The sequence below is a fragment of the Jaculus jaculus genome, chromosome 6, assembly GCF_020740685.1.
Source record: "Jaculus jaculus isolate mJacJac1 chromosome 6, mJacJac1.mat.Y.cur, whole genome shotgun sequence".
NCBI classification, from domain to species: domain Eukaryota; kingdom Metazoa; phylum Chordata; class Mammalia; order Rodentia; family Dipodidae; genus Jaculus; species Jaculus jaculus.
The window spans coordinates 75,769,453-75,795,948 of NC_059107.1; the positions used below are offsets into that span (position 1 = coordinate 75,769,453).

The 26,496-nt window shown below is 39.7% G+C and overlaps 1 protein-coding gene across 5 annotated transcripts in view; it reads right to left on the bottom strand.

Moving 5' to 3' along the window:
* Ryr2 (ryanodine receptor 2) overlaps positions 1 to 26,496 on the bottom strand; it is a 737,098-nt gene that overhangs the window by 436,611 nt on the left and 273,991 nt on the right. The gene's annotated exons all lie outside the window — the stretch shown is intronic.

Genomic DNA, 26,496 nt, shown 5'->3' on the forward strand with positions numbered 1-26,496 from the left:
GAATCATCAGCACCCCATTGTCAGAACACACTGTCCTGATGGTCCTCATTTAATATAATTTTAAACCTGGGACAGAGACAGCCATTCATGGAGAACTGACTGTGAGACACATCATACTTGGAGCTTTATCCAGAGCTCCTATAGTCATATTATAAGCATTACTAAAACCATGCTATGATAATGAAAATGAGAAGTTAAGCTACTTCTCGAAAATGTTGAAGCAAATTTTAAAATCCAGATTTCTTCAACTCTCAAGTGTTCATTTCTAACCCACTGCTGATTAAAAAGACATTTAAAGGACAGAGAAATAGCAGTTCTCTCAAATTAATATTGTAGTTATACAAACAGAAGAATGAATTGGTATAAAATATTCATTAACACAGGCTTCTTCTTATGACAGGGTTTCACTAGGTAGCCCAAGCTGGTATCAAACTAACTATCCTAGATGGATAAATTTGATAAGCTAAGGCAATATTTCCAAATTACAATCACAACTACCACCTGAATGATTTTTTAAATATTTTTGTTTATTTTTAGTTATTTACTTGAAAGTGATAGACATATAGAGAAAGAGGCAAATATATAGAGAGAATAGGCATGCCAGGGCCTCCAGCCACTGCAAACGAACTCCAGACGCGTGCACCCCTTTGTGCATCTGGCTAACATGGGTCCTGGGGAATCAAGCCTCAAACTGGGGTCTTTAGGCTTCACAGGCAAGCACTTAACCACTAAGCCACCTCTCCAGTCCCTGAATGATTTTTTTAAATCATTGACAAAGAATGATGGTTTATGATATCAAGGAAAAATTAAGTACTAGAGGTCTATAGAAAACACTATAAATACCCCCAAAACAAATGAAAGCAAGCTGCTGGTGGATTGTCTCAGTGGATATGCTTGCCATGCAGGCATGAAGACCTGAGTCTGGATGCCCTGAGTGCACATAAAGTCAGAAGCAATAGCATGAACATCAGTAATCCCTGTACTATGGAGAGATGGGACAGGAGAATCTCTAGAAGTTCATGTGACAGCTAGCCTGACATATTCACAGAGAACAGGAGACCCTGGTTTACAGTGGAAGGCAAGGATTGACACTTGAGGTGCCCTCTGACTTCAGCACACATGCTATGGAACCCTTGAATCTACACTCATACACACTCACAGACATGCACATACATACATAAATACATCATACATACACACTTCAATACTAGAAATCAAATCCAGAAATTTATGCACATGAGGCAAGCATTCCACCACTAAGCTATATCCCTAGCCCTTGTTTTCTTTTCTGTTGCTATAGTTTTTTATTTTTTTTCCTTTAGAGACAAGATTTCACTAGGTATCCTAAGCTGGTATCAAACTCGTTATCCTAGAAGGATTAATTTGATAAACTAAGGCAATATTTCAAAGTTACAATTTAGAGTGTTAAGCATTTACTAATTAAATCACCACTACCTGGATGATTGTTTAAATTATTGGCAAAGAATGATACTTTATGAAATCAAGGAAAGACAAAATAAATACTAGAGGTCTAGATTTAACAGTAAAAATATTTGTACCAATAAATAAAACACATGACCTGGCAACAAAGTTTATTTATAGCTTATATGCTTTCAAAATACTCATGAGTGTTCTTTTTTCTTTCTTTCTTTTTTTTTTTTTTTTGAGACAGGGTCTTCTGGGTCACAAACTGGCCTTGAACTCACTATGTAATTATTAATCTAGAACATTTCTCCAGAAATGAGACATGTGCAAAGAGGGAGAAGGTTGTGTGTGTATGGATATGCCTGGATAAATCTGTATGACATTACATAGTTACTTGAAGTTGGAAGCATTATCTTATCACCTCCATAAAGTCATAACTCTATCTCTCCATTTTTTCTCCTTCTGATTTCTTATGTAATTCTAGAAAAAAGACATCATCTGTAGATTGCTCTCATGTCTATGTTGGTGTGACATGTCCCCTTCTCAACCCAGAATAGGAGCTATGGCTCCTGTGCCAAAGACCATATTGCAGATGGTTATGCTGACCTGGTTATTGTAGAAATTATGTCCATCCCAAATTTTCTTTCAGTCCATGGGCCTAGGAATGGGTTGGATTTCAATACACTTTCCACAAAATTTCTCTGAGCCACTACTGTTAATAACCCAAAATTTTCACTGGAGACACTGCTGGCTTGTTTGGGATGTGTGGTGGACCAGGATATTCAGTGAGCAAATCTGAGATCTTAACTTTTCTGTCATATGTTAACTTCATCTCTTTATCACTATATTACTATGACAATGCCAGATGCTTACTACATATGTAGTAATTAAAAAAAAAATCTCATTTGAGCAACAAGGGAAATTGCCTTGCTATAAGTTATGGGTACTTGAACTGCAGTGGCAGTTCAAACATTTTCATTAATCATTTTATTCCTTTGCTTTAGTTACTCATTTATTTATGCACTTACTCAGACAGCTCTGAGGTCTGATGTCAGTGATGAGATGTAACACTTCCAAGAGTACATTTGTCAACATCAAGTCCTTTTTTAAAAAATCCTGTTAAGTTAATACTTGATTACACGCTGGTAGGTACAGTTTTTAATGGAGATAATGGCTCTTATTTTTTTTTTAACCACAAATAATAGGACAGAATCAGTCTGCAATGGCCTGAGAAATGTAAGAAACAGGGGGGACTCTATCAAGTGCCTGTTTAGTTACATATGCCCCTTGTAAGATCCCTCATGTTATCTTGGGGCTCAATCTGTAGTAGGGGAGCCTCTTTTCTGGGATTCTTATGAGTGTTTGCTTTCACTATTTTATGAATTCATATGTGCATCTATAACAGTCTTCACTAACAGTACATAAAGACAGTATTGACATGAAGAAATACTACATTATAATATTAAAGTGTCAGGGGCACTGGGGGATGGGACATCAGACAAGTGTACTTGTTTGTTATTCTAGTACATTTGATCTTTGTTTTTCTTAAATAATTACTTATATATGGACTACCATACTCATGTACAATTACATTTAATAAATGTGCTGTGAAAGATGGGTCCAAGGAGCAAAGTGAACACCGTGCAGATCCTAAAACCCTCAACTAATTCACTAGGGGCTTTCATAATTCATTGCTAATAGGGCACAGCTGTGGCCTTGAGGCGGCAATGTCCCACTAATCACTACTTATTTAAACCTGTTAATGCCTCCTCTCCCACCTGGACCTTCCAGAGGTCAAGAATGCCAAGCTCAATGCCTTCCATTTTTCTGAACACTCTCAAGGCCTGGAAGCACCTGATGATCAGCTTCACTAATGAGCATCTTATTTATCCTTGTCTTTCAAGGAAGTGACATAAATAGAAGGATTCATCATCACAGGGATGTTCTTTCCTTTCCATGGGCAGTCATGTTAACTTAACCAGATAAAGACTGGGAAGAAGAGGAAAAGACAAGACCTAGAGCCATGTACATCTATGTTTAGAAAAGTGTAAAGCTGTGGAAACAGTATTTCCAAGCAGGGAAGATGGAACAATACTTTGAACACTCTAAAAAGGAAGATATGGACTGATTTTCCATATTCTAGCTAATAATTCCTTTTCACAGCATGGCATACAAGTTAATGGGTTACAACAACATAGTTTTATTGTCTCTGGAGAACATAGTGAAAAGAATATTATTTCCCATCTGGTTGGCAAAATTTGGCCTCTAGTTAGTAAATTAACAACAACAACTTCATCTCTTACATCATGCTGACATCCCTCTAATTCAGGGAGAAGTTGACCCTGAGCAGTCACAGCACCTGTCCAAAAGCTGCTCAGCAGATGGGCAACCAAGCATGAGCAAACCTGCCTCAGCCCAAGCCATCTGCTCTCATCTAAAGTGTGCTGTCTTCACATGTGCTGGCCAACCAGCAGCTTCTCTCTTAATTTATAGTGCTGAGATCTTGAACTTTTGATTTAATTTAGGGTTTTCTTAAGTTGGAGAGAGAAAATATTTCATTGGATTATTTTTTACATTGTGTAAGTCATTGATTTTCTTTTTTTCAATCTCACAGTGGTTCTTTAAAGTAGAAATACAGCACCTCACAGATACAAAGCCCAGGCAGGTTCCCACATATTCTTCACCAGTTATATATCAGACCTGACTTGCAAGTTTCTTCTTTCCTCTGTGTTGTCAAACTATCAAGATTTAATATATCACTCTTGTTAAAAAATTATTTTTATTTATTTAATTGAGAGAAAGAGGCAGAGAGAGAGAGAGAGAGAGATAAAGAGTGAGAATAGGCATTCCAAGGCTTCTAGCTACTACAAATAAAGACTGATGCACCACCTTGTGCATATGGCTTATGTGGGTCCTAGGGAATTAATCTGAGGTCCTTTGGCATTGCAGGCAAATGCTTTAAATGCTATGTGATCTCTCCAACCCAAACAGGTGAGCTTTTTATTTCGTGGTGTTTTTTTTTTTTTTTTTTTTTTTTTTTTTTTTTTTTTTTTTTTTTGAGGTTGGGTCTCACTCTAGCCCAGGCTGACCTGGAATTCACTATGAAGTCTCAGGGTGGCCTCGAACTCACAGTAATCCTCCTACCTCTGCCTCCTGAGTGCTGGGATTAAAGGGATGTGCCACCATGCCTGGCTTTATTTGGTGTGTTTTTGAGGTAGGGTCTCACTCTAACACAGGCTACCCGGAATTTACTATGCAGTCTCAGGGTGACCTCAAACTCAGTGATCTTCCTATCTCTGCTTCCCAAGTGCTGGGATAAAGATGTGCGCCACCATGCCCAGCTGATATATCCCTCATTAAAAAAAAAATTTTTTTGAAACATCTCTGTATTACTGTGAAGGTTGCTTAGAGCACAATAGAAGGCAAGTACAAAAGTTATATTAACAGGCTTACTTTTTATAGGACTAACAAAAAATGAGAAAGATTTGTCACTAGGATCTTAACTCCCTCTGTCCCTACATATGTTTGTTTAATTTTCTGGAAATATGTTAAAGTATAGTTTGAGGTCAGTTCATCAAACACTGAGCTACTTCTTTATGTCAGGATGGTTGTGGAGCCAATGTTGGTAACAGTGTTACATGGAATTAATCTTGAGCTGGTCCTCTGTAGGAATATGACATATATGGATGACTGTCATAGTCATGGTAAGTACATTGCATATGTATTTACTGAGAGAAAGTGAAGCCATACTGTATTAGTAAATCAAGGAATTATAATTTGTGCAAATTGACCCCATTAAGAGTAAAGGATAACCTCTACAGACAGATGGTAGATAAACAGATACAGAGATAGAGATGTATGTATGTATTACTAGTTAGTTGTATTTTGAAACAAGCTCTTACCATGTAGCCCAGAGTCATTTTGAATTCATGAACCTTCTACTTCCATTTCCCAACTTCTAGGATTACAGGCATGCATCACCATCTCTGGACACAATCTACATCTTTCCATATAACCATAAATGTAAATATCTCCCTCTCACCCTATTCTTTTTTTGTTAAGGTTTATATATATATATATATATATATATATATATATATATATATATATATATGTATATTATTTGAGAGAAAATGGGCACACTCAGGTCTCAAGCCACTGCAAACAACTTCCAGATGTATGTGCCACCTTGTACATCTAGTTTACGTAGATATTGGGGAATCAAACCTGGGTCCTTAGGCTTTCCAGGCAAGCACCTTAACTTATAAGCCATCTCTCCAGCCCTCTCCTCACCTTATTCTTTGAGACAGGGTCTCTTACTGAACCTAGAGCTCACCTATTCAGCTTACCAATCAGTGAGGCTAAGGAAATTCCTGTCTCATTCTCTCTAACACTGAGACTATTCATGACTGGTATTTCATGTGCATTCCAGGGATCTAAACTCAGACTTTCATTGCTTGTGTGGAAAGCACTTTGCCTACTAAGCCATATCCATAGAATAACTAGGGCAATTGTCTTTAAAGCAAAATCAACAGATAGTACTGAAAAGTAAGGGTGACCTATGGAGATAACTCAGGTGGCAAAACATTTTCTGTGCAACCATGAGGACCTGAGTTCAGATCCCCAACACACACATAAATGCCTGATGAGATGGTGTACATCTGTAATCCCAGGTCTCCAGAGCAGAAAGGTGGATCCCCAGGGCAAGCTGGCTGGCTAGATTAACCAAACTGGTCAGCTCTGGGATGAATGGGAGACCCTGCCTCAATACCTAAGGTGAATAATGAAGAGGAAAACACCTGACATCAACCTCTGTCCCCCTCTCACAAATGCACAGATGTCATGCACATCCCACACATTTATAAACACATACACAGCGGTCCTGTTTCTCTGACTGAAATGAATTGCTTTATGCTCCCTTGAAGAGATAAATAACATTTTTAACCTAATCAGCTTTCCTATTACATTCATTTGTAAGGAAAAAAAAGAGATGTAAAAGAGAGGGAGGGAGGATGTAGAAGGAAGGAGGGAGGGAGGGAAGGGCAGAGAGACAGAAGGGGATTTTAGAAAGCTAGCTCCCACGTGGCCACCCCCAGAGTGGAAAGCACTAGCTGTGCCTAGATTGAGAGCATCCCTTACTCTTGGCAGAGAGTGTCTCTGGAAGAACAGAGTGACCCCATCAGGACACAGAAGCCCAAAGCAGGAACATAAAGGAATGCAGGGAGGGAAGGTAAATTAAGAAATAGAGAAAAGCCTGGCATGGTGGCACACACCTTTAATCCCAGCACTCAGGAGGCAGAGGTAGAAGGATCACCGTGAGTTTGAGGCCAACCTGAGACTACATGGTAAATTCCAGGTCAGCCTGGGCTAGAGTGAGACCCTACATCAAAAAACTAAAGGAAAAAAAAAAAAGAAGAAGAAATAGAGCAACTTGAATCTGACGGCAAAGTTCACTTGGTCAAGAGCTTGCCTAGCGTGTGTGAAACCATGAGTGCAATCCCCACCACAACTTAAACACCAGATGGAATGTGTTGCTTCTGTGATCCCAGAACTTGGGAAGTGAAGGTAGGAAGACCAGTTTATCGTGATAATCTCTGGACACATAGTGGGTTCAAGGCCACTTTGGGCTGCATGAGACCCTGTATCAAAAAGACAGCAACGAGGTTGGGGAGAGGGCTCAGTGCTTTCCACACAAGCATGAGGAATGTATTTCAAGCTCCTGGCACCCACATAAACACCCAGTGCCTAGGCTGCCTACTGATAACACCAGCACACAAGAAGCTGAGACAGAGAATCTCTGGAGCAATATGGTCAGCTAAATTAGCCCAATCAGCAAGCTCTGGGTTGAAATGACAGACCCTGTCTCAAAAAATAAAGGGAGAGCAATTGAGGATGACACCCAATGTCAACCTATGGCTTCCACATGCTCAAGAACCCCTACAAACAGATGAACACACATGTGCAAAGTAATAATAATCATGTAGATGCAACTATCTAACTTACAGTGGATATATCACTTTTTAAAGTATTTTCTAAGTGGTTGGTCCTAATTCTCATCATAATTCTATAGAATAAGTATTATTAAAGGCTGCTTTAGATATGAATTAATTATAAGTGAGAAAACTGGCTGAAATACTGATGCCCTAAACCATAAACCTCACCCCAGGCAGGTCATGTCATCCTGGCTCTGGACTCTTTATATTTTCCTCTCCTTTTGAGAAAGATGTGATGTCTGACAACATAAATCTCAAACTGACAGCTCACCTTTTCAAAATGAACACATGTCCACAACCCCAGTGACTATCTAATTCTATTAGTTATCTAATACCAATCAGAGACATTTAAGAAGTTCATGATGAGGAGGAGCAAGCCCTCTGGGGTACATGAGCAAGAACAAGAGTGTTTGGTATCAAAACAGTCAACCTACCTGGTGGGCTGTGTTGTAGGCATCTGTCTACAGTCACCATTTCTGTAGAAGGGACAATATATTCTGACTGCAGAATCTTGATGAGAGAGGTATATAAGTAGAATTCCAGTAGAACTACCTCATGACAGACCATGTCAGGTTGTAAGATTTGGACTTGTTGAGACTTAACCCTGAAACTTAATGTTGGGGAGATGGATACAGACAAATCCCATGTCGGTTTGTTAATCCATACAAACTAAAGCTGAAACCAAAGGAACACAAGTGCAGCTCGGTAAACCAAACATTTCACCTTACCTAGCTCATAAATGAGCTCAGATAGGGCTCGTGGACAGGACAAGGAAATCTGAGGATATTTTACAAGATAATTCTTGCAGAGGATGTATGATAAGAAGGAGCCAGGATTTGACACATGACATTTTTTTTATGTTTAAGGGTCAATTGAGGATAGATTAAAAAAGATTTATGGGGAATTCCTCCTGTGTCTGAGGGAGGATGTGGCATATCCACTGCCTACAGAACAAGCTGTACAAAATGAAAAAGGAAAAAGAAAACTTTCAAAGCTGTGTAAACTCACTTAAAGCATACGAAAAGATGGGTAACTTTTATGCTTTAAGCATTGCTGAACTTTGGGTAAGAAGTCTGTGCTGTTCCTTCCTACTTCTGTGCCCACCCCCCACCTCCTGCTTCGTGCTGTGAGATCAGCACCTATGCCATTTTCTCCAAAGAGACTTGAAACTCAGCATGTTATCTGTGAAAGTGGCTTGGACTATAGAAACCCAAGTGTTCGGAGTTAAGGAGCACACACACAGGAGAGACACAGATGATGAGGAAAAGGGATATTTGGTAAGACTTTTAAAGACCAGAACTTGTCATGCATGCACTTCCTTACCTATACACGGGCTAGAAAGATCATATCAATGTCACATAAACAAAGAAAACATAGATTTTAAGTTATTAAACCATATCATCAAAAAAACTAAGTCAAGAAAAGAAGAAAGGAGAAGAAAGATAAAGTAAAGGTATCTAGTTTGGAAAAGTAATGAAACTGTATTTACATGTGATAGGTATACTTGAAGGCCCAGATGACACACACACACACACACACACACACACACACACACACACACACACACACAAACTCCTCTCTCTCTCTCTCCCTCCCTTCCTCACTCCTTCCCTCTCTAATTTGGCTCTCAATTCTAGAGGGTGAAAGTCTCCTTTTATGAGGACTTCATGGTAGATGACATGCAGCAGCACCTCTGGCAACAGTGAGTGTATTGGTGTATTAAAGGAATAGAACTGATAGAATAATGAAATATTGCAAAGGGGATTTTTTAAAACAATTTTCTTATGAGAGAGAGAATGAATTAGGATGCCAGGACCTCCAGCCACTGCAGTAAAAATCCAGACACATGCATCATCTTGTGCATCTGGATTACATGGTACTTGTAGAGTTGAACATGAGTTCTTAGGCTTTGTAGGAAAGTGTCTTAACTGCTAAGTCATCTCTCCATTCCTGCAAGGGGGATTGTATTGCCTTACACAATATAAGCTGAGTTGTTCCCAATGGCTGCAGCTCTGGTGGTGGAGGGGGCAGGGACAGGAGAATATAAGTGGCAAGAACTGAAGATTAATCCAGAATTTTATACCTGTACACATGATATTACCATTGACTGAATCAAGGATCACTGCAGGAGGCAATTTGAAGAGGGGAAAGACACATTTCCCAGGCTGGACTTTGAGAGGCAAAGTCAGACATGCTGAAGAGATATTCATCTATTCCAGGAGGGAAAGTTGTGAATGTATTCCCCATAGTGGTGATAATACTAGGTAATGCGAATGAAAGGATTACTGCTATTGTGGAACTCTGTCCACCATAACAAGATCAGCACCATCTTGAAGCAGGTAAGTTGTGAGTACTACCCAGGGACCCTCATAAGATGAGACCTAATAATATTCTCATATGAGACTCCAACCTTTTACTTCAAGTTGCAAGTAATCTGCTCCAACTACACATAGTCTTGGGACATGCTAGAGAACATAGAAGGTGTAGGTCTCAATGTGTTTGAGGACTTGCAAATGAGAATGGTGCTGTGATGCAGCTTTCATGAGTGGTTACCCATGCTGAGGTGTGCTTTTCAGTGATATGGCTGTCTGAGTCTTCAGGCTTGTGCAATTAAGCTCAGGGGCTCACCAACCTGAATTTGGATGTGATTATTTGGTCTGTCATTAACCTTCCTATCTTGGGAGAATAGAAACATAATCCCCAGGAAAGGTCATATAACACCTCCATTCCTGTTCTCAGCCAAGATTTTCTACCCTGAGGCCCCATAATAAATCCTTTCTGATATAGAAAGGAAGGGGGAAAGTCATGAGCAACATAGAAGAAAGAATCATGTATTGAACTTGGGGATATATGATGTTCAGAAATTTGTGAGGAAACTAAGCAAGGAAAATAAAACAAAACAATAAAAGAAGAAATCAAGGAAAAGCAGTTGGCAATTATAGTGGTTTGATTCAGGTGTCCCCCATTCATTTAGATATTCTGAATGTTAGGTTCCCAGCTGATGGAAATTTGGGAATTAAGCCTCCTAGAGGTGGTGTATTGTTGGAGGTGGGCTTATGGATGTTATAGCCAATGTCCCCTTGCCAGTGTTTGGCACACTCTCTTGTTGCTATTGCACATTTGTTGTTGGCCAGGAGGTGATGTCTACTCTCTGCTCATGCTCATTGTTTTCCTCTGCTATCTTGGAGCTATCCCTCAAGTCTGTAAGCCAAAATAAACCCTTTTTCCTCACAAGCTCCTCTTGGTTGGGTGTTTTCTGCCAGCAATGTTAAGCTGATTGTAACAGTAAAACTGTCATTGCTGCTAATCTGACTGTGTGGCTTTGATCTTTTGGGATTACTTTACAGGAGGAATATGGATGAATGTGGAATTTTGTCCTAAGAGATGCCTTGCAGTGGTGTAAGTACAATCTCATGGACAATTCTGGTAAGAGTTCAAAGACGTGAATACAGTAACAACTAACAACTGTGAGGTTTGGCTTATGAGGGTGAGAAAGAGCTATTCCTGGACTGGGCTAGAAGCAGTTCGTATGAGAAGTTTGCTGTTATGCCTATGTCCTGAGAAGTTATACAGGGTTGCAAGATGTAGAAATGCAGTGGTGTTAGGAGAGAAATATGACACAGAAATGAAATCTTTGAGCTGAGATCTCTGCCCATTTAGCTGCATTTGTTTGAGAAATCACAACTTTTGAGATTGGGCAAGCTGATCTACGTAGGGGAAACAAAGAATGCACAGTCTTTTGAAGGGGTTTGAATGCTAAAGGAATGTCCTGTTCTTCAAAGTCTGCTTTACTCCCCCCTGGATTAACAAATTTATAGCCCATCTGGTATTACAGAGTATAACAAATGAAGGAAAGAGAGTGTCATTGAATTTGCAACACAGTTTTGTGTTTTTGCCATGGGCAGGCTTATTACCTGCATGGAGGTCCAATGGAGCCATGAAGATAAACCATGGATTGCAGTTGGAGATACCAGGACTGGGATGACCACAAAGGAGAGCTGCCAGCACTAAATGTTTTCCAGGACTGTGAATAGTCTAGCTGGAGGGTTGGAATGGGAACTCCAGAGACATATCACTGAATAGAGTTGTTGGACTTGGAACTACAGAGTTTGATATTTGCCCTGTTTAAGTCTTGTATTGGTCGACTATTTCTTTGCTATGCTCAATGCCATCTTTTGCCGTGTGAATTTTTATTCTGTGACATTATGGTTTTGGGGGGAATTTTTCATATTATAGCTCAGTTAAAAGATGTTTTAACATGATTAGAATTGAGAAAACTAAGGGGACTTTTAAAGTTGAATGAATATATTGAATTTTATATCATGTATGGTTATCATTTTATTGGGGGCCAGAGGCAGAATGTGGTGGTTTAAGTGTCTTCCATAAACTTAGGTATTCTGAATACTAGGTCCCCAGCTGATGGAAATTTGGGAATTAAAGCCTCCTGGAGGGAGTGTATTGTTGGGGGCAGGCTTATGGGTGTGACCACCAGCTTCCTCTTGCCAGTGCTTGGCATATTCTCCTGTTGCTGTTGTCTACCTGATGTTGGCCAGAAGGTGATGTCCACCCTCTGCTCATGTCATCATTTTACCCTGCCATCTTAGAGCTTCCCCTTGAGTCGGTAAGCCAACATAACCTCTTTGTCCCTACAAGATACTCTTGGTGAGGTGTTTTCTGCCAGCAATGTGAATCTGACTACAATAGCATGAAGCAAGTAATCACAAGAGAGGTACTCCCATTTTCACTTTTGTAACAGTGTATATGTTATGGGAGAGGGCATGCTTCTATGTGCAGGTTTGTATACGTGTGTGTAGAGGCCAGAGGACAACTTTGGGGGATCATCCTCAGGAATTTCATCCACCTCTTTCATGGTGGGGCTCTCATCAGCCTGGAGGTCACCAATTAGGCTGGTCGCGATCTCCAAGGATCCTCCTGTCTCTACTTCCTCAGCACTGGGATTACAGGCACATGCCACCACAATTGGCATTTTTACCTTCAGGAGACTGAACTCAGATCCTCATACTTGTGTGGAAGGCACTTTCCTAGAGCTCTGTCCCTAGCTTCCACCCTCATTTTGAAAGCACCAAATAGAGGCAGGTGAAACAGGGTGAGGAAGCAGAGCATCTTTGAATGATAATGAAGATAAAAACCAGGCATATTTAAAAGAAATTCTTTTAGTAGAAGTAATATGAAATGATTCTATTTCAAAAGTTCTATAAAAGACAAGAGTTTCTGTATCATAGCAATGACAGATGGGGAATAACAATTTAAGAAACTGACTACTGAGGTAGAAGCTTAATTGTTTAAGAAAACTAAGACATATCAATAATATATTTGGATGTATGTCTTTTTAAATATTTTGTTTATTTTTATTTATTTATTTGAGAGTGACAGACTGAGAGAGAGAAAGAGGCAGATAGAGAGAGACAGAATGGGCATGCCAGGGCCTCCAGCCACTGCAAATGGGCTCTAGATGCACACGCTACTTTGTACATCTGGCTTACGTGGGTCATGGGGAATCGAGGCTTGAACTGGGGTCCTTAGACTTCACAGGCAAGCACTTAACTGCTAAGCCATCTCTCCAGCCCTTGTATATATTTTTAATAAAATTATCAATGTCCTAAAAATTAACCTATAATATCCATACCTGAAACTGAAAATCAGACAAAAACCTTCTATGCTGTTATAAAATTTTAAATTCAGTTTTTCCATGTATTTTTAAAAATATTTCTTTGTTTTCTGAAGTAGGATATCACTCTAGCCTGGGCTGACCTGGACTTCACTATGTAGTCTCAGGATGGTCTCAAACTCTTAGAGATCCTCCTACCTCTGCCTCCCAAGTGCTGGGATTAAAAGCGTATATCACCACAGCTGGTTTAAAATTATTTATTTTTAAGAATTTTATTTATCTGAATTCTTAGTCTTCATACCTAAACTGCTGTCTATAAACCACTATGTGAAGGCCTCTCCATCTCTAGACCCTTAGACTTACCACCAATAAATGAGAACTTTCCCCTTACCATATGCCTATCTAGAACTGCTCTCCACCAAACCCTACCACCTAACATCTAAAGTCCAAGCTCCTCACCTACTAAACTTTCTGATTCCCATGTGATTCTCTAGCCTATATGTAGTCTGCTTTTCACATAGGTTATTTATTTTTATGTGCTTACGTGCTGGTAGCTGTGTGTGCATGTGCACATGGAGGCCAGAGGAACCTCAGGTCTCATCTTCAGGAACACTGCCTATATCCTCCAAGACAGGGTTCCTCACTGGCCTGGAGCTTTTCAAATGGCCAGACTGGCTTTCCAGTGGGCTGCACATATCCCCCTATTTTCACATCACTGGTGCTGGAATAATAAATGTACCCCACCCACCTGGCATTTCACATGGGTTCTGGGGAACAAAATCAGGACCTCATACCTGCCAGGTAAACGCGTTGCTAAAGCAGTCATTTTCCCAGGCAATCTTTCATCTATTTTATTTTCTTGTCTTCGTCAACCATCAAATTTTTGCCCATCCCCAATTACAAGCTCAAACACCCTCCTCCTGATCCCTAAAACACCACCTGATACCTCAAACCTCAAAGGGCTTGAATCAAACATATTTACATACAGTGTCATTCACACTACAGACCTAAGAGAAACTGTGACCCACCCTAGTGCATTGTGTATTTTGTTGAATGTTTTCATTGTTGTCTGTGCTTCCTTCCAATCAATCATTAAAGCAAAACCTCATTCCTGTGATGTGATACAGTCACCTCATTGCAGATGAACCAGGAAGAAGATTTTAAACAATCCGTAAAAGTATTTTAAACTAAAATATTATTTAAAAAATCAACTGGAGTGAGAGATGGCTTAGTCATTAAGGTGCTTGCCTGTAAAGCCTAAGGACCCAGGTTCAATTCCCCAGGACCCACATAAGCCAGATGCACAAGATCACCCCATGCACTTACAAACATATACATAAGTTTTCAAAGGTAAATATATTAGGATAAGGGTAAAATTACAATATTTTCATGATGGTCTAAAAATTCAGATTCATACTGATTTTGAAGACCAAAGTGATAGTGCCTTCATAGAAGTAGGCATTAAAACCTTAGAATTACCTCCCCGACATTTCATTCTTTGCACTGTAGGATACACAACTGATCCATCCACATGCAGGCAGGAGCTTGTATTTAATGGGTAGGCAGAAATGAAACAAAGGGAACAGAAATCAAAACAAATACACCAGGCCTTCACCTGGTTCCTTCACAGGGAGATTCCTAACAAGCAAGATCCATGGGCTCTCAGCTGCCTACTGCTGAATATTTCATGTGGCAAATGCCACAGTAGAATTTAATGGTTGAGTCTGGGAAGATTGCTCAATGGTTAAAGATGCTTGTTTATAAAGCCTTCCAGACCAGGATTCAATTTGCCAATGTCCACAAAAAACAAATGCATAAAGTGGTACATGCACTGGAGTTGGTCTGCAGTGGCAAGGAGCCCTGGTGTCCCATTCTGTCTGTCTCTCTCTCACCTAAACATTTTTTTTTTAATTTTAGAAAGAAAGGGACAGAGACAGAGAGAAAGAGATAGAGGGAGAATTGGTGTGCCAGGGCCTCAGCCACTAAAATCAAATGCCAGATACTTGTGCCACTTAGTGTCCATGTGCAACTTTGCACTTGCCTCACCTTTGTGCGTCTGGCTTATGTGGGATCTGGAGAGTTGAACATGGGTCTTTAGGCAAGTATTTTAATCACTATGCCATCTCTCCAGCTCTAAAAAAGCATTTTAAAAGAGAATTTAATGATTGATACCACCTGTGATAGTTAAGGTGTTGTCAACTTGATCTGTTTAGTAATCCACAGGCTGCTTCTAGGAAGGATCAACTAAAGGAGGAGGTCTTTCTCCCAGGGTGAGCCCTTCCCCCAGAGTGGGCGGCCCCACTCAGAGGGGGACTTGATATAAGGAAGCTCTGGGTAGAAGAGTTCCTTTTCCTTTCTTCCTTCCACTTGGCTGCCGGAGCTGCTTCCTACCTTCTAGAGTGGATTGAAGACCAGTGCGGACTAAAGACCAACATCAACTGAAGACCCGCGTGGATGGAAACCCAGCAGCTCCTCAGGAAGCCTCCAGGCTTTCCGGCACCATCTGCAGTGCCAGGTCAGGATTTCTGAGGCATCTGGCCACGTGGACTGAGCAGCTAACAGGTTCGATGATTCTCAGGCCTGCAACTGCTATTGGACTACTGTAAGCTAATACAATAAATTCCCTTTTTAAAATAATTCATTCTAGCAATTCTGTTCCTCTAGAGAACACTGACTAATACACCACCTTTAATGGTACTAAATAAAGTTAATAATGTAACCATCCATCTATTTTTTTCCAAGATAATCCCTATTTCATTATATTCACCTCATACCACATTCTGGTGCCTGCTGAAACACATTGGTTAGATGGATCTAGTTTCCTGGGGAAATTGATTTATTCCTTTATAACTGAGCACCAGGATACAGAGAGAAGTGAAGAGCAAGAATTTTACAAGCCAGGGTCTGGGTGTCCTCTGTCCAACACAATACCCTGGTCTTTAAGTATCCAACTATTCAGCTCTTTTTAGTTTGAAATGCCTTTAATAACAACTAACTTGAGCAGTTCCTGTTGAATTGAGACATGTTCAGCAAAACCAGCAATATGTCATCATAGAAGACCAATTCAGACAGGCCACCTGAGAACTAGGCTACCAGCTTACATTTGTAAGCCTTCTACTGGTAGGTCTCAGCACGTTTTAAGAAGAGATTATAATGACAGCTTCATCTTAAGTAATGCTTCCTTTGAAAGTTGCAACACTGAGTTGTATAAAAGCCTTGTACCCATGAAAATATTACATGAAGCACCAAGTGCCTTTTGCTGAGTAGTCACCCTTCTGCATTTGATTTTCCTATTAAGTTATTTGTGTCATCTTTCAAGAGAACTGAAAAATTTACTTGGATTGGGATACTGTGATCTTATCCAAATGCTCATAAAAATCTGGTAGACTACCAGAGAAGAGAAAATAAATAAATGAAGGAAGAGAGGGAAGGCAGGAGGGGAGAAATAGGTGAGAAGGGAGGAGGAGTGAGGGGGAAGGATTCATAAGCACTAAATGTTAATGCAATACTGCTAGCAGAACCATTTCATTAAAGTGGAAACTGGAGACAACCAATATCCTCTACACCCTTTCATTGCACACCCAGTACCACTTTTTAATTCTGATATAACAAATTACCATGACTGAAAATAACCTCATTATTCATATGTGATAACATGCATAAGTTCTTACAATCCAGACCTGAATGTCTTTTGGGCCAATTAATACCACCACATATTCCATAAACAGATATTTGATTATGCCTTTGAGAAGCATATTCAGTATTTTATTTTAATTACATACCTGTGCTTCAATACTGGAATATGTTTATATTATAAAACAAAATATTAAATTAAAATGATAAAACACATATGAACTACAACTTTATTATATTTAAATAGAACAAATGGTACTTGATTTGCAAAACCAAAACAAGTAAACATTATGTTTTAAATCTTAGATTAAAATTTTGTGCTTCTCACTTTTGGCTGAGAATCTTCTCTTTTTAGATGACAGTGACCTTGGGACAACTCAGAAGGTATCATGGTGATGGAAAGAAATGACCACAGTGCTCAGTACTGTAATATCTGTATCACACTTTCCAAGGCTCAGGGTCTAATGCGGAAGAGATGGCGGAAAGAATGTAAGAGCCAAAGGAAGGGCAGGACTCCTTACAACATACTCCTTCCAGACACAAAATGGCCTGGATATCAATGGGCTCACAGTGCCTGATACTACCTGCATAAGACCATCATAAGAGGAGGAAAAAGTAAAGAGAGAGACTGATTGAGATGTGGAGGGGGTATGATGGAGAGTGGAGTTTCAAAGGGGTAAGTGGGGAGAGAGAGGGTATCACCATGGGGTATTTTTTATAATCATGAAAGTTGTTAATAAAAAATTTTAAAAATTGTGCTTCAATAATATGAAAGATTTCAATCCCATGTTATATTAATATTTAGCTTTAATAGTTTTTGAACTCAAAAATCTAAATGGTAAGAAGTCAAACACCCCACTAACAAAATGGGGCAAAGAGCTCAACAGACAGTTCACAGAGGAAGAAATACAAATGGCAAACACACACTTAAGAAAATATTCATCATCCCTAATCATCAGAGAAATGCAAATTAAAACAACTATGAGATTCTACCTTACCCCAATAAGGATAACAAACATCAAAACATCAAACGAAGATAAATGCTGACGAGGATGTGGAGAAGTAGGAACACTCATCCACTGTTGGTGAGAATGTAGGATGGTACAACCACTATGGAGACTCCTGAAATAGCTGACTATAGAGATACCAACAGACCCAGTTATTCCCTTACTGGGCATCTACCCTAAAACCTCCAAACCACAGGCCAGAGAGATTTGCTCAATCATGTTTGTAGCGGCTCAATTCGTAATAGCTAAGAGCTGGAATCAACTCAGATGTCCATCACTAGAAGAATGGATAACTAAAACGGGGTATATCTACACAATGGAATTCTATACAGCAGTAAAAAATAATGACACAATGAAATTTGAGGAAAAATGGTTGAACCTGGAACAGATCATTCTCAGTGAACTTACTAAATCACAGAAAAAAAAAAAAAATCACCACATAGTCTCATTCATCTATAGCACCTAACCTGAATCTACCTAAGATACCTTACATATCCAGCAAGCATCTCATGGACTAGACACTAGGATGGATGGGGAGGGAGAGGAGGGCATCGAAGGGATGGGAAACACAAATCTAGGCCCAAACGGCAATGGTACCATAAAATCCTACTTCCTAAAAGGCAGACCAAATGGCTGAACCTTCACCAGGCCCTTACAGGAAACACCTGAACCACAAGACACAGAAGAGGGTAGGATCAAGGCTAACCTAATCTCCTACATCTTCCCTCTTTCCCTCTCCCTCTTGCTCTCTCTCTCTTCTCTCTAACTCTTGTATAATAGTTATCTTTATCCTCATTTTCTTAGTGGGCACTGACCTATAACTCCCCAGTACCAGCATGTGGCTATCATCCACAATGAGCTTTTGATCAAAGAGACCTACAAGGTGTCCTAAAAGACAGACAGATTTCTGTCAGAGCACTTGATGACCCACCAAAGGTTAGTGGTAAGACCGTACTGCTGAAGACGTCATATGCAGTTGACATGTAAAATAGAATGGCATGGTTGGAAGCTAGAAGAGAGTTCCCAGACAGTCAGTGTGTCTACTGCATTTATCTTACCCATAAGTGTGGGCTAACTCCACAATATACCATATCCCTCAACAAGGAGGGGCTGATAGGGAGGGCGTAGGTCACGGATGAGCCTAATAATGGGACCAAACTGACTGTATTTGCTAAATACAAAACTAATTAATAAAAAAAAGAATGCATGCAAAAACACACATGCTTTAAACAAACACTCATGATTCTATCAAACTAGGCTGAAAAACACAACTTTATGGGTAGTTTATAAAGCCCCAGTGTCTCTCCACAGCAGTATCCCCGTGTGTCTATATAATTCTATTACCACTCTATGCATGCTTTTATAATTCTGAACATCATTACTTGCAAAATTAGAAACTTGAAGTATGGCTATTTTTGAAACTTTTATGAATATTCAATTATATACATACACAATTCTTGGGCGGGAGAGATTGGTCAGTAGTTAAAAGTACTTGCTTGTAAAACCTGGCTTCAATTTCCCAGCAAACACAAAGGGGCGCATGCATATGGAGTTTGGTTGCAGTGGCAGGAGACCCTGGCCCACTCATAATCATATACTGTATGACTCTTTCTGTCTGTCGCTCTCATAAACAAACAAAAAAATCATTGTTCAAAGTACATGACTCAGGCTGGAGAGATGCCTTAGCAGTTAAGTGCTTGCCTGTGAAGCCTAAAGACCCCAGCTTGAGGCTCAATTCCCCAGGGCCAATGTAAGCCAGATGCACAAGGTGGTACATGCATCTGGAATTTGTTTGCAGTGGCTGGAGGCCCTGGCATGCCCATTCTCTCTCTCTCTCTCTCTCTCTCTCTCTCTCTCTCTCTCTCTCTCTCTCTGCCTCTTTCTGTTTCTGTCTGTCACTCTCAAATAGATAAATAAAAATTAAAAAAATGCATGACTCTTTTTTGAGATAGTATCTTGCTATATAGCCCAGACTGTTTTAGAATTCACTCTGTAACTTAACCTGACCTCGAAGTTGTGGTGATCAATCTGTCTCAGTCCCCCAAGTGTAAGGATTACAGGTTTGTACTATCACACATTACTAATGGTACAACAGACATATTTCAGAGCCATTCACATTTGATGTAGATTCCTGTAGCTCAATCATTCTTACTACTATGGAATAATTAATCCACTATATGATCTCTCCCCAAGTATCTGCTACTGTTTCATTTTTCTCCTTAACAATATTACAACAAATATTACAACAAGGATATGTGTCTCAGAGTGAAAATTCTAAATGACAGAGTAGTTATAGCTTAAAGTATAGGAAATAATTATAGTCATCCATAGTGGATGTTACCCCAGCCTTTATGACCTTCCCAGAAGTGGGTAAAGGTTTCTTTTGGGCAGCAATCTCACAACAATGGCATTCCCAGTCTGTGAGAGCTCATTGTGCTTCATTTTCACTGGTCCCTCTGCTTGCAAATGATAAATAAAAATGTTATTTTTTAAAAAGTTTAATAACCCAGGCACAGTGGTGCATGCCTTTAATCCTGGCACTTGGGAGGCAGAGGCAGGAAGACTGTCATGAGTTTGAGGCCACCCTAAAACTACACAGTGAATTCCAGGTTAGCCTGAGCTAGAGTAAAACCCTACCTCAAAAAAAAAGAAAGAAAGAAAAGAAAAATAAAGAAAGGGTCAATAGTGCTCCTTTGTGAATAACGAATAAATAAATAAAAATAGGAAAAAAAAGAAGACTGGGTACTTCTAGGTCTAAAGTTGTAAGTTTTGACATGTAACAAAACAAAATAATAAAACTGGATTCGCTTTGACAAATTAAACTTTTTGTTTTATCATTAAAAGTACATTGACATACAAAGTATATAAGTATAAATCCTTAGAATTTGTCTCCTTTTGGTTATATCTATATGTCATATGTCTGTATATATACATATGTATTAGTCACTTTCTCATCACTGTGAACAAATACATTACCAGAAGCAACCTATGGAAGGAAAGTATTTATTTGGTTTATGGTTCAAGGGGATACAATCCATTATGGCAGAGAAGGCACAGCAGGAAAACTTGTTATGTTCAGCCAGAGACAGGAAGCTAACTGGTTCCACTGCCACCAGGAAGCAGAGGATGAACAAGAAATGGGGTCAGGCTGGAAAGCATCAAGACCCATACTTCCTCCTCTAAAGCTCCAATCTCCTTCCTGAACAGCAATGTCAGCCAGGGACCAAATATTCAATCAAACACATAGACCTATGCTGGGCATGGGAAGGTGGAGCATTTTATGTTTAGACCACAACACATAAACAAATACCAATAGAAAACTTTCCTCACATTTCATCTGAAAATTTGACCCAAGTTCCTCAAAGCTAGAAATAGAGGATGATATGAACAAACAGCCTTTGAGACAGCCAGCCAGTGACAGTGCATTTGGTATCAATGGCGCAATGAGCCACAAGGTAGCTCAGAATCACCCAGCCATTTTTCTTTCACATTTGTAAAATACTTTATGTATTTTCACTGTCCTTTATGTACTGTTTCCAATTCTCAGTTATAAAGGAAGGAGGAATAAAAGTAAACAATGGGGGCTGGAGAAATGGCTTAGTGGTTAAGCGCTTGCCTGTGAAGCCTAAGGACCTCGGTTCGAGACTCAATTCCCCAGGACCCACGTTAGCCAGATGCACAAAGGGGGCACACGCATCTGGAGTTCGTTTACAGAGGCTGGAAGCTCTGGTGTGCCCATTCTCTCTCTCTCTCTCTCTCTCTCTCCCCCTCCCTCCCTCCCTCCCTCCCTCCTTCTCTCTGTCGCTCTCAAATAAATAAATAAACAAAAAATTAAATAAATTTAAAAAAATAAAAAAAAGTAAACAATGGAAACAACACTTTCTATCAAGATCAGGATGGGCACCACACCACAGGAGGAAGATCTTATATTAAAATTCTGACTTATGTAGTCAACTTGTACCTACTATTTATAAAAGAATCACATGCTTCTCAGGAATAATGCCAGATACCTTAGGTGCAGATATAGAATTATAGTGGAGAAATATGCATCTCTCACATGTCTAATCCATTCTCTGTTAAGTTAGTATCTCCCTTACACATAAATCTCTTACCTCTCACAAGACATGGATCCAAAAATGTGAAACCTTTTTGCTTACTACATAAGGCTGCACAGTTTGGATTGTTAAATTGTTAACTTGTCTGATAACTATGCTTTCTAGCTAACTAAAAGACTAGCTAAGTGAGTCTATTCTCAAGAAATGTGGTGACTACAGAAAGCAAAGACCCCCCCACACATATGAGTCATCTCTGAGGTACATGGGAACGAGTGGAGAGAAACTCTGCTCACATGAATGCAAAACTACAAAACATTGATTGGCAGAAAAAAGTAAGGAATATATATTTGTCATCATAAATTCATGGAATTTTCAGGAAATATGAACACAAACTTAAAAAAATCAAATAGGACAACCTAGGGCCATTTTCTATAAATGTATATAAATATTTTAAATTATTAATACAGCATATCTTTGGAGCTTTAATATAGGGAAATTCATTAGTTAGGTGTGAGAGACTCTCAATGCAGGTTTTTAATTTATACTAGTTAAACATACCATCCTTTCAAATATACAATCAAAATACCTATATCTTATGAAAGGAATTCCATAAAAATTGAGAACATAAACTATGAAAGTTTCTTTTAAGAAAAAAAAAATAGATTTTTTTTTAAGTAGTGGGAAATAAAGATGCTCCTAAGGGCAGAAACATGAAAATAATTTACTTTCAGTATAACATAGGCACTAAAATGAAAGCAATGTGTTAAAAAGAAAACTGGCAGTTTTATATACACAATTATGTATGCATGCAAATGTGCATATAGTCAAACAATGTAAACAGTCATGTACCAAAAGGAGCTAAAACTCTGTTAGAAAAACAGGCAAGTGCTATAAACAGAGGATACACAAAAGCATAAGAAACATGAAAAATGGTTGCAGCACAAGTAACGGCAAACACGACCCTTCCAGAACAGAAAGAGACCTTTCAATTCTCACATGAAGCGGCCCTATCATACTCCTGTGGCAGCGCAGATAAAGGCATGACAGCACAAGACTGCCAACTATTTTGGAGAACAATGTTCAAAAGCCCTAAAAGTTCATAGAAATTCCATTAGTAGGGATTTAAGGAAATACTGAGTAGTGTCTAGAGATACTTCCACAGTGGATATCCACGGTAGTGTTGTTTTATAATAAGATAAAAAGGAAAACAAACACATTAGGTAGTTTAACTGATGGCATTCTCATTCCACTATTAACTTTGGATTCAATACTCACAGCACAGCGATTCACTTATTATTTCCTAAGCCTGAAACAATCAGGAAAATTTGTGGGTAAATAATGAAGGATATGTTTTTCTCATTCTGCAGTGAGATCAACCTAAATAAATCAGAGGCACCTGTTCAATGGTACAATCAGTTCAGTACAGGGACTGGTTGTGGAGTGCACCATGATAAACACAGCCAGGTTTGCTGTGTTCTCCTAGTGCCTTTTATTGTACTTGTGGTCCAAATTCCTGGAATTCAAAATTATCCCATTAAGTCAGACAGGTGTATTTCCTGCTGTTACGGTTTGAACCTGAAATGTCTGTCAAAGGCTCATGCTTTGAACACTTGGTCTCCAGGTTATAGTGTTGTTTTAGGAGGGTGAGGAACCTTTAGGAGGTAGGGTATGGTGGCTTGATTCAGGTGTCCCCCATAAACTTAGGTGTTCTGAATGCTAGGTTCCCAACTGATGGATATTTGGGAACTACTGCCTCCTAGAGGCATTGTATTGTTGGGGGCATGCTTATGGGTGTTACAGCCAGAGTCCCCTTGCCAGTGTTTGGCACACTCTCCTGTTGCTACTGTCCACCTTATGTTGGCCAGGGGGTGATGTACACCCTTGGCTCATGCTATTGTTTTACCCTGCCATCATAGAGCTTCCCCTTGAGCCTGTAAGTGAAAATAAACCTCCCCCCTACACACACAGGCTGCTCTTGGTTGGGTGGTTTCTGCCAACAATGTGAACCTCACTGCAACAGTAAAATTGGAACCAAGAGTGGAGTCATTTGCTGCTAACTAACTGGCTGTGTGGTTTTGGCCTTTTGGAGTTGATTTTCCAGAGGAATGTGGAAGGATCTGAAACCCTGGCCTAAGAGACACCCCCAGTGCTTTAAGTGCAGGTGGATGGAATATTCTGGTCAGAGCTGAGAAGCCTGAATGCAGTAAAAACTGTGGACTGTAAGGTCTGGCTTGTGAAAGTGACAAAGATCTTGGCCTGGACTGGGCTAGAAACAGTCTATATGAGAGGCTTGCTGTTATGGCTGTGTCCTGAGAAGTTACACAGGGTTGTACTGCATAGAAATGTACTGGTGTGAAAAGAGGGATAAGGCACAGAAAAAAAAAAAAAAGAAGAAGAAAGAAATCTTTGGGTGAAATTGCAGCCCGTTTAACTGCAATAGAATTGAGAAATTACAACCATTGATATTGGCCCAGCTGACCTGCACAGGGAAAACAGGAAATGTAGACTCTCTTGAAGGGGCCTGAGTGCTCAAGGAGTGTACTATTCTTCAAAGTCTGCTTTATTCCCCCCTGGATTAACAAACTGGCACCCTACCAGATATTGTGGAGTATAAGAAATGCAGAAATGAGAGGGTCATTGAGTTTGCAACATAATCTTGTGATTTGGAAATGGCCATGGTCAGTGTGAAGCAGGTTTGCGGGATGCCTGTATAGAGACCGAATGGAGCCATGAGGATGGTCCATGAGTTGCAGTGAAGACCCAGTGGAGATGCTGGGACCACCAGATGGCTGCCAAGGAGAGCTGCTGGCCTCATATGAAGTTTTTCAGGATTGTGAGTAGCCTAGCTGGAGGGGTTGAATTGGAACTCTAGAGACTTGTTGCTGGTTAGAATTATTGGTCTTGGATGTTTAACACTAACTAGAGTTGTTGGACTTGGAACAACAGAATTTGATGTTTGCCCTGTTTATATCTGGTATTGGTTGAATATTTCTTTGCTATTCTCAATGTCATCTTTTGCAGTGTGAATGTTTATTCTGTGCCATTATGGCTGTTTTGGGGATTTTTTAGTATTATGGTTCAGTTAAAAGACCTTAGATTATGGGCATGTTTGAATATCATTAAGATTGATAAAAACTGTGGGAACTTTTAAAGTTGGACTGAATGCATTGCATTTTATATCATAGATGTGTGTCAGTTTATGAGGGCCAGGGGTGGAATTTGATGGTTTGATTCAGGTGTCCCCTGTAAACTTGGGTGTCCTGAATGCTAGATTCCCAGCTGATGGAGATTTAGGAATTAAAGCTTCCTGGAGGTGGTGCATTGTTGGGAGCAGGTTTATGGGTGTTATAGCCAGTTTACCCATGCCAGTGTTTGGTACACTCTCCTGTTGCTATTATCCAACTTATGTTTTCCAGGGGGTGATGTCCACCCTTGGTTCGAGCCACTGTTTTCCCCTGCCATCCTGGAGCTTCCCCTCAAGTCAGTAAAACAAAATAAACCCTTTTATTACCCAAGTTGCTCTTGGCCAGGTGATTTCTGCCAGCAATGTGAATCTGACTGCAATATGGGGACTAGCTAGCAGAATTAAGTGTCTAGGAGAAGTTCTCTGAATGCAACAATCCAGTCACTGGTTCTAGCATTGCTCTCTACTTTCTGGTATACTGTGATGGAAGCCTCCCAGCCCCATTCTCCTACTGCCATGAACCGGGATGTTTTACCATGCCTTCTTTGCCACAAGAAAATGAAGCACCTTGAAACTGTGAGCCAAAATATATCCCCCATGAAGTTGTTTCTGTCAGCCATTCAGTCACAGGAATGCAAGACTAACTAATATAGTCACCATATTAAAGCATCATCTCAAGCTAGTTATTTTAATTTTTGTGTGTCTTCTGCATGTGTGTTTGCATGTTTATATGTGTATGTGTGTGTGTGTGAGTGTGTGTGTGTGTGTGTGTGTGTGTGTGTGTGTGTGTATACATGTGTATGTGCATGTCTGGGTATGAAGGCCAGAGGTAAACACTGGGGGTCTTTGTCAGTTGCTCTCCACCTTACTCTTTAAGACACTGTCTCTTGCTGAACCTTAAGATCATCAATTCAACTAGACTAGCTTGCCACTGAACTCCAGGGATTCCCTGCCTCTGGCATCCTAGCAATGAAATTACAGGTACATGCCACTATACCTGCTATACCTAGCATTTTACATGCATAACTGAGCATCTAAATTCGGGCCTCCAGGCTTGTTTGGAAAGCCTTTTTCCCCTAAGCACCCCGGAAATTTCCAACTTCTAATTCAGTGTTTATTCATTTGATAGCAGATAAATTTAGGCATTGAAATAATAGAAAAGCTTGTCAATGAAAATTTACTAAACTCAATGAATTAAGTGAAATACACTTTTCAATAACATAATTTTCATCTTCATGTCAATTAAATTGTTCCTCACTTCAAGAAGCAGCAGCTAGAGTTCAAAGAAAGCAGATTCAATTCGGTGGACCATCAGCCAATTACATGGCAGCTGAGATTGCCTTTAGATAAGTGAACTTTAACAGGCAAGGCTCCTGGTTTTATAACAAACACTAGGTTTCTCAATACAGCTTGCACCTATTGTTATAGCTAGATTTATTTTGTTGTCTACCATCAGGAATATGCAAGTCACCACACTAGTTCATGTCTTATTCTTCATTGCAAAAATTTAAAAAAATGGTGGTGCTTAATAATATCAGGAAAAACATCTTTAAAACAGAAATTTTCTTGC